At 42.3% G+C, this 10,271-nt stretch overlaps 1 pseudogene; it reads left to right on the top strand.

Moving 5' to 3' along the window:
- Positions 1 to 7,872: 7,872 nt before the first annotated feature.
- Positions 7,873 to 7,990, top strand: LOC124608182 (annotated as a pseudogene).
- The last annotated feature ends 2,281 nt before the right edge of the window (positions 7,991 to 10,271 follow it).

Here is a 10,271-nt window from a genome sequence, read left to right on the forward strand (position 1 = left end):
GTCCATTCCGTTCAACTGCTCGTCCAAGTCCTTTGCTGTCTCTGACAGAATTACAATGTCATCGGCGAACCTCAAAGTTTTTATTTCTTCTCCATGGATTTTAATACCTCATCCGAATTTTCCTTTTGTTTCCTTTACTGCTTGCTCAATATACAGATTAAATAACATCGGGTACAGGCTACAACCCTGTCTCACTCCCTTCCCAACCGCTGGTTCCCTTTCATGCCCCTCGACTCTTATAACTGCCATCTGGTTTCCGTACGAATTGTAAATAGCCTTTCGCTCCCTGTATTTTACCCCTGCCACCTTTATAATTTGAAAGAGAGTATTCCAGTCAACATTGTCAAAAGCTTTCTCTAAGTCTACAATAGTTATAATTATTAATTTCCAAAGGACGTGAATAATGATGAAATGTTGTTCCGTACACCAATAGAAATACCTACCGTTACACCATATATATATTATTATTATTATTATTATTATTATTATCATCGTTAATTCCCCATTAAGGAGAGCGTTAAAGCACAATCAATATTCACAATGACAATATGGTACATAAATTGGTACATTTCAAATTCATGCCACTTTTTTCTGTCTCTTTCTTTTCTCTTCCCAAAAACCTTTCATAAATTCACTGTGTTTCTTCTTCCTCTCTTCTGTCCACTTCTTTCCTGGTTTCTTCTCTTTTGGTGTATCTTCGAATTTCTGTTTGTTGATTTTTTCTCTGTATTTTCCTCTGTTTGATATTTCTTCTGTGGAGATGTTTAGATTTTTGAGGTCTTCCATGGTTTCCTTTACCCAGTTAGTTTTCATCTTATTCGTCACCACTATGTTAAAAATCTTCTTGGTCAGCCTATTTTCATTCATCCTATGAATGTGCCCATAGAATTTTGCCCTTCTTTTTCTGATATTGTCTGTAATTGTCTCTGCCTGTTTGTACAATTCCTTTGTTGGTCTCTTTATCAGATCCCCTGTCTCTGAACTGGCCCATAGATCTTTCTCAGAATTTTCCTCTCTTGCTTTTCCATTTCCTTGATTTTAGTTTTTCCACTGATTACTGTTGTTTCTGAGGCATACAAGGCCTCAGGTAAGACTACTGTTTTGTAATGTCTTAATTTGGCATTGACAGAAATATTTCTTTTATTGTAATGGTTCCATGTAAGTCTGTATGCTTTTTGTAGTTTTGTAACCCATTCTTCATTGGCTGTTGAATTCAGTCCTGTTTTCTGTATAATCTCTCCCAGGTATTTGAAACTTTCTACTTGTGTTATCTTTCCGTACTTTGTTATCAATGGGCTTCTGTCTGTAGATTTTGTGTCCACGTACTGGGTTTTTCCATATGATATTTGTAGTCCTGTTCTGGCTGCGATTTCATGCAATATCTCTAGGGCTTCTCTGGCTTCTTTTCTGTCATTTGTAATGATGGCTATATCGTCGGCAAAGGCCAGACATTTTATGTTGACGGTTCTATTTTTCTCTCTCCCCATCTTTACCCCATTAACTCCTTTGTCCCACGTCCTGATTATTTTCTCTAAAACAGCGTTAAATAAAATGGGTGACAGGCCATCTCCCTGTCTCACTCCTGTCTTGATTTCGAAAGATTCTGAGATCTCGCCCATGAACTTTACTTTTGACTTTGTATTTGGTAATGTTTCCTGAATTAGTTTTCTGGTGTTATTGTCTGCCTTCATTTCTTCTAGTGTATTAAAAAGTGTTTCTCTGTCTATGGAATCGTAAGCCTTCTTGAAATCAACAAATGTTACTGTGGTGTTTCTGGACTTTCTCGTTGTTAATAATGTTCTCAGACACCAGATCTGCTCACTGCATGATCTTCCCTTCCTGAACCCTCCTTGGTATTCTCCGATCTGTGGATCTATCTGAGGTTCTAGGCGATTTAACAGAGCTTTTGATAGAATTTTGTATGTCACCGGCAGTAACGAAATTCCTCTATAGTTATTAGGATCTGTTTTGTCTCCTTTCTTATGGAGGGGGTGTATTAGGGCTGACTTCCATTCTTCTGGTATCTTTTCTGTTTCCCAGATGTTTTTGATTATACTATGAATTTTGGGTGTAATGTTTTCATGGTCTAATTTCCAGATTTCTGAAATCAGTCCATCTTCTCCTGGTGCTCTATTATTTTTCAAGGATTTTATTATTTTCACGATTTCTTCATATGTTGGGGGTTCGGAGTCCCTGTTGGGTTCTGGTTTTGTAAACTGTAATCTCTGTTTTGGTTTATCACAGTTAAGTAACGTGTCAAAGTATCTGGCTAATATTTCACAGTTTTTCTTCGGATTTGTCTCCAGTGTTCCATCTTGTCTTTTGAAGCATAAGCTTGGTGGCTGATATCCTGTCATATTTTCTCGGAATACTCTGTAAAAATTTCGTGTGTGTGTGTGTGTGTGTGTGTGTGTGTGTGTGTGTGTGTGTGTGTATGCACGCTCGAATTGGTGACATACTGTTGTCGGGTTGGTGTGAGCGTGTTGTGAATGTCCTGGGAAGAGAAGAAGACGGTCGAGAGTTTCCCAGAGAGTAATACAGCGCATTTGTTTTCTTCAACAACTCTTTACTGAACATAATGAGAATTACATACACGAAAGAATGGTGTTTTAGCCACACACCCTATTTTCCCACGTAATCTCCATCCCTTTCTAATTCCTTCTTTCGGTGCGAAAGATGGGCGTGTATGCCCTGTCGGTACCAATCCTTGTCCTGGTGCAGAAGTCAGTGCTTCACTGTGTTGATTACTTTCTCATCGTTCTCAAAATGTCTTCCACCAATGGCATCCTTTAATGGCCCAAACAAGTGGAAGTTCGGGGGGGGGGGGGGGGGGGGGGGCAGGTCAGGCCTGTAGGGTGAATGGGGTAACACAGTCCAACCCTGTTTATGATGTGTTCAACAGTCCTCAGACTTGGGTGCGGCTGAGCGTTATTGTGTTGCAACTAAACATATGCTGGACTGCTGTGGCGCCGAAGTCGCCGCAAGCGCGTCTCGAGTTTTGTTAGCGTGTTGACATATGCTTCTGAATTAATTGTACCGCCTCTTGGCATCACATCAATGAGAATCACACCTTCATAGTCCCAGAACACAGTGATCATGACCTTACGGTCGGAAGCTGTTGTTTTAAATTTTTGCTTCTGTGGGGAGTGGGAATGGCGCCATTACATCGACTGTCGTCTTGTTTTGGCCTCAAAATGGTAAACCCAAGTCACAGTCCGGGACAAGAAGGCCTCCCATTCAGCTTCAAGACGTTGCAACAAATCAAGACCAATTTTTTTTTTTCCGTGCGATTTGTCATCCACCGTTGGACATCGCGTGATCTATCTTGCACAGACCTTTGAATATCCAAGAATGCGGATAATTGTATCCACACTTCCTTTGCTGATTGACAGATGCAACGCCAACTGTCGAGTCTTAATGCGTCTCTCCTCGCGAGTAACAACATCAGCTCGGTGCAACATGCCAGGTGCGACAGCCGTGAATGTTCTTCCCGACCGCTGCAAATCGTGGAGTTCAGAACCGCCTTCTGATCACCTCACGCAGATGCTCCATTGCCTTTGCACAAGCGTTTGTGAATATTCCCCACGGTTTCTTTCCCTGCAGTCAGAAATTCAATGACGGTACGTTGCCTGTAACGTACATCACCTATAGACGCAAGTTTGAAACTGTCCTGCAGCTACGCTATCTATCGGAAGTGACGTAAAGTTGGCGCACCTACTCAGGAATGTTCAAACAATACATGCATGGCTCTGAGCACTATGAGACTTAACTTCTGAGGTCATCAGTCCCCTAGAACTTAGAACTACTTAAACTTAACTAACCTAAGGACATCACACACATCTATGCCCGAGGCAGGATTCGAACCTGCTACCGTAGCGGTCACGCGGTACCAGGCTGTAGCGCCTAGAACCGCTCGGCCACTCTGGCTGGTAATACATGCATAACGTTTCGCATTCGTAGCGCTGTTTTCGGCTGAGAAAAAAGAATAGAGTGCATTGCTTCCTAGGCAACCCTTGTAGATATTGATGCGAAGCGAGCCATAATACTCCAAGAACAGGATTCAGGGAGTAGACGACATTCCCTCAGATTTAGTAAAATCGTTGAGAAAACTTATCGTGACAACTATTCCACATTGTGTGTAAGGTGTGTGAGAAGTACGAGATGTCCTCAGACTTTAAGAAAAATGCAATAATTTTTATTAGAAAGAAGACAGCTGCAGAATCATCAGTTTAACAGGTCATGGTTGCAAAATACTATTAAAAACTATTTAGCCCAGAATAAAAAGTTTCTAGGAACCAGTCTCGGGGAAGATCAGGCTGTGTTAGAGGGAACTGTAGGAACACATGAGACAATACTGACACGACTTTTCTTAGAAGCCAGACTGAAGAAAGGCTAACCTACGTTAACACCATTTGTAAATCTAGAGAAAACATTTGACAAGTTAGAAGACGTTGTTTCAACTTCTGAATGTAGCAGGGATAAAACACAGGGCCTCGAAAAGTTCTCTGCAACTTTTACAGAGCCCAGTCAGAAGTTATAAAAAACGAAGAACTTGAAAGGAGGCTGAAGTCGAGGAGGAAGTAAGACAAGCTTTTAGGCTATTTCCGTTATTATTCATTTTGTACATTGAACAAGAAGATTTTGGAGAGGAAATTAAATTTCACGGACAAGAGAGAAATATTTCGAGGTGTGCCGATTACATTATAATTCTGTCTGAGACAACAAAGGGCTTGGAATATCAAATGAATGAAATGAACGTACTCTTGAGAAGAAGGTAAGTCGAATATAAACGCGATTAAAATACGGTTAATGAGATTTAGCCGAATCAAATCAGGAAAATTAGGAAATAACACTGATAGTAGTAGATGAGTTTCGCTGTTTGAACTGCAAAATAATCGATGGCTGAGGTAGAGAGGATATCAAATTAACGCTGGCAACAGCAAGAATTGTTTTCTCGAAAAAGAGAAACTTGTTAATATTGAGTATAAATGTGTTAGGGTGTCTATTTCGAAGGTACGTGCCTTGGGTGTAACCGTGTACGGAACTGAAATGTGGAAGATAAACAGTTCAGACAAAAATAGAATAGCAGCCATTGAAATATGGTGTTGCGGAAAGAACACTTCTGAAAATTAGCTGGGTTCATTGGATAAATAATGAAGAACTGATGCTAATTGAGGAAAAATAGGTTTATGGCACAGCATGACTAAAAGTTGGGATCGGTTCATAAGAGTCACACCGAGGAACACTCACTTTGAGTAGCGTGCACAGCTGCACTAAACCGGTGTTCGAAATGAATATGATAATAACGGCAACAATGTATTTCTTACCGGGATAGAAATTAGGTTCCAAGTAAAAAATAGGCATCCAAGATGCGTGACGAGCCGCGTACTGACCTATGATTCACAGGTGGATATTTTTTCTCTGTCCTGCGCTGTTGTTGCCATTTGGAAGGTCACTTTCTTGCGCACTATCGACCACACAGCGTGTTTACGTACGTGCGAAGGTAGTGAAAGCTCAGTCAATGAGCGTGAAGGTTATGTGATTAGGAAACAGAAAAGCAGACAGGTGGTGATCAACACCGCTAATGTGTAGAGACGTGTTGAGGTCAAGGTACAACGAACTGTGCGCCATGATGCTGGTAGTGGCCTACAAGACGTCACAGTCCTGTGTATTACAACGCAGTTAATCAACTTCGAATATGAAATCCAGGTAGTGGCCAACAGTATCACTCCATTAGACTGCTGTGTTATTATCGTAGATCGAGTGTATTGTTTACCCTGTCAGATGTGAAGCCGTTAAAGGATTAGCCATATACCACACTGCACGTGCATATCAACAACACTGTAAGAGTTGTGACGTACGACAAAAGACAGAACATTTGATGTTAAACAGAAACAACAGACGATTTCACAAGCTGCGACATTGTCGCAAGTAAAATAGTGACCCGAATATAGAATAAATTTCCTTTACTCTACGTCTCTGGTCACAAACCTTTTGTCATCAGACTACCGGTTTCGGTCTATAATGACTATCATCAGATCTGCAGCAAAATATGGGAAAACATTAATACACTAGCAGATTGTCTACAGCTTAAAACAATAAAATAGACCATAATGAAAAGTACTACTGACATACATACACATTTTTGCGCTTTAAGTATGAAGAGGCATACCTGTTTTATAAAAAAATGCCCTATGTACCGCAGCCATAGTGGCATCGTGAAACAGTATATTCAAGAGTCATCTTGCCAGCAGCACTACTGTTCAAAACAAACTGCCGTACAGTAGCCATAAGATGTTTGTGTTGTAAGTTCACCAGATATCGCTACCGTAAGCCTACACAGTCTTCAATGATTAACTGAACAACGTCAAATAAAGGGGGGGGGGGGGGGAATACAATGGGTAAAGTCTGTAATGGGCTTATAAGGTATAAGAAGCATTACAGTAATAAAAAGCGATGAAGTAAAACAGCCGGCCGGTGTGACCGAGTGGTTCTAGGCGCTACAGTCTGGAACTGCGTGACCGCTACGGTCGCAGGTTCGAATCCTGCCTCGGGCATGGGTATGTGTGATGTCCTTAGGTTAGTTAGGTTCAAGTAGTTCTAAGTTCTAGGGGACTGATGACATCATAAGTTAAGTCCCATAGTGCTCAGATCCATTTGAATCCATTTTTTTATCCACAATGAAAGAAACCATACTGCCGCACATGATCAGCGCCCTCTGTTAACGCTAACCCCAGAATGACGCATAGGCGAGAAGTGGTTAGAGAAATATGACCGCCAGAGAGCCCATCATACCCTACGGCACGCCGTTGCAAGAAAAGAATGATAAACCTCCGTACCCGTGCATGAACAAGATTATCTGGTTAATGTAGTACGTTATATAAACAGAGAAGGAGCAAGAAGCTACTATAGTTACGCGCACAACGTACGAAAACGAAGTAAATATGTAAGACACTTCATACTAAATGAAACTATCAACAAACTATTCAAAATAGAGGAGTTCAGTGATTAAAGTAAAGCATCATCAAACAAAGCAAAGTACTCATTGGGCACGAAATCACTCTGTCGATTAAGCAGTTTGGTTGGTTCTTTCCTTTTGGCTTTATAAACTTGAAGCTCCTCTAACAAATTAAGAGCACGGCCTTTTTCCACGCTGTCGAGAATCCGTATACAATTCTCAATGCTCCCCATGGAATGACTAGATTCAGACAAATGCCATTCTAAAGCAGTTTTGTTCTGTGGCTGTGAATGTTCTTTAAACCTTAAGTTAACGCCTCTTATACCTTATAAGCCGATTACAGACTTTACCGATTGTATCCCCCTCTTTATTTTACGCTGTTCATTTAATCATTGAAGACTATGTGTATGCTTACAGTAGCGACACCTGGTGAACATACAACACAAACATCCTGTGCCTACTGTACGGCAGTTTGTTTTGAACAGTAGTGCTGCTGACAAGATGACTCTTGAATATGCTGTTATTTATATATATTTGACGATGCTGGTGCTAATTTTGCGTTTATTATTTGACGATGCCACTATGGCTGCAGTACATTAGGACATGTTTTTATGAAACAGGTATGCCTCCTCATGCTTAAAGCGCAGAAATGTATATGTATGTGAGTAGTACTTTTAATTATGGTCTATTTTTTTTAAGCTGTAGACAATCTACTAGTGTATTAATGTTTTCCCATATTTTGCTGCAGATGTGAAGATGGTCATCATAGACCGAAACCGGTAGTCTCATGACAAGAAGTTTGTGAACATAGACGTAAAGTAAAGGAAATTTAATATGTATATGTTTTTTTAGTTTCAGAGGTATAGACGTGCCAAATCGGATGATTGTTTTTGATAAACCTTTTACTTTTCAGAGGCAACGGCCTTGCCGCAGTGGATACACCGGTTCCCATGAGATCACCGAAGTTAAGCGCTGTCGGGAGTGGTCGGCACTTGGATGGGTGACCATCCAGGTCGCCATGCGCTGTTGCCATTTTTCGGGGTGCACTCAGCCTCTTGATGCCAATTGGGGAGCTACTCGACCGAATAGTAGCGGCTTCGGTCAAGAATACCATCATTACGACCGGGAGAGCGGTGTGCTGACCCCACGCCCCTCCTATCCGCATTCTCCTCTGCGGATGACACGGTGGTCGGATGGTCCCGATGGGCCACTTGGGGCCTGTAGACGGAGTGGTTTTGTACTTTTCACCACAGCCCAAGCATTTCTGCCGACATTCATGTTTCATTTCTTCCAGTCAGGTTGGGCGTAATCAGGTGAATCAAACCGTTTAAAATTGCGTGTTGGACGGGTAGGAAACATTGGCTCGAGCCATGCAGCTTGTTCCAATGCTGAACTAGTAAGGTCGTGGTTCTGATCCGACACAGCGTTTTACTGAGTCAGGAAGTCCCACTACAGACGTGCATTGCTTTTTAAAGCGAACGCTTCGTTCTGTAACTGACAATTGGTAGTCATCATCATCATCATTTAAGACTGATTATGCCTTTCAGCGTTCAGTCTGGAGCATAGTCCCCCTTATAAAATTCCTCCATGATCCCCTATTCAGTGCTAACACTGGTGCCTCTTCTGATGTTAAGCCTATTACTTCAAAATCATTCTTAACCGAATCCAGGTACCTTCTCCTCGCCTCTACCCCGACTCCTCCTACCCTCTACTGCTGAACCCATGAGTCTCTTGGGTAACCTTGCTTCTCCCATGCGTGTAACATGACCCCACCATCTAAGCCTGTTCGCCCTGACTGCTACATCTATAGAGTTCATTCCCAGTTTTTCTTTGATTTCCTCGTTGTGGACACCCTCCTGCCATTGCTCCCACCTACTAGTACCTGCAATCATCCTAGCTACTTTCATATCCGTAACCTCAACCTAATTAATAAGGTAACCTGAATCCACCCAGCTTTCGCTCACATACAACAAAGTTGGTCGAAAGATTGAACGGTGCACAGATAACTTAGTCTTGGTACTGACTTCCTTCTTGCAGAAGAGAGTAGATCGTAGCTGAGCACTTACTGCATTAGCTTTGCTACATCTCGCTTCCAGTTCTTTCACTATGTTGCCATCCTGTGAGAATATGCATCCTAAGTACTTGAAACTGTCCACCTGTTCTAACCATGTTCCTCCTATTTGGCACTCAATCCGTTTATCCCTCCTTCCCACTGACGTTACTTTCGTTTTGGAGATGCTAATCTTCATACCATAGTCCTTACATTTCTGATCTAGCTCTGAAGTATTACTTTGCAAACTTTCAATCGAATCTGCCATCACAACTAAGTCATCCGCATATGCAAGACTGCTTATTTTGTGTTCACATATCTTAATCTCACCCTGCCAGTCTATTGTTTTCAACATATGATACATAAATAATATGAACAACAGTGGAGACAGGTTGCAGCCTTGTCTCACCCCTGAAACTACTCTGAACCATTAACTCAGTTTACCGTCAACTCTAACTGCTGCCTGACTATCCATGTAAAGACCTTTAATTGCTTGCAAAAGTTTGCCTCCTATTCCATAATCTCGTAGAACAGGCAATAACGTCCTCCTAGGAACCCGGTCATATACCTTTTCTAGATCTATAAAGCATAGATACAAGTCCCTGTTCCACTCGTAACACTTCTCCATTATTTGCCGTAAGCTAAAGATATGGTCCTGACAACCTCTAAGACGCCTAAACCCACACTGATTTTCATCCAATTGGTCCTCAACTAATACTCGCACTTTCCTTTCAACAATACCTGAGAAGATTTTACCCACAACGCTGATGAAAGAGATACCTCTGTAGTTGTTACAATCTTTTCTGTTTCCATGTTTAAAGATTGGTGTGATTACTGCTTTTGTCCATAATTGGTAGTTTTTTTTATAAATTGGAATAAATTTTATGAGCCGTGTCCTCGGTGAAGAGCAGCAGAGCTCTCGATTACGATCGGCCGGTGGCCGCGTGCCAAGTGTGTCGTCAGGGGCGACGAGGATGGCGAGGTGAGGAGCCTTGTAGCGACGACGCACGCCGTGTTTGTGCTTCCCCGACACATCGCGAGCCGCGTTCCTTGGCCCGATTAGCATGGGGCTCGGCGCCTATCTGCATTTTAACACAGCGCGCCTGCATCCCAATTAATCCCCCCGCTTCCTCCGCGGGGCTGCGCTCGCCCGCCGCCGGCTGCGCGGCCGCCCTCGTTACCATTCACGTACCGACGCTGCAGGTGCCTGCGTGCGACTCTTCCCAACACCCATTGCGTCCCACATACTTCCGCAGCAGCAAT

Source organism: Schistocerca americana, chromosome 3, assembly GCF_021461395.2.
Source record: "Schistocerca americana isolate TAMUIC-IGC-003095 chromosome 3, iqSchAmer2.1, whole genome shotgun sequence".
NCBI classification, from domain to species: domain Eukaryota; kingdom Metazoa; phylum Arthropoda; class Insecta; order Orthoptera; family Acrididae; genus Schistocerca; species Schistocerca americana.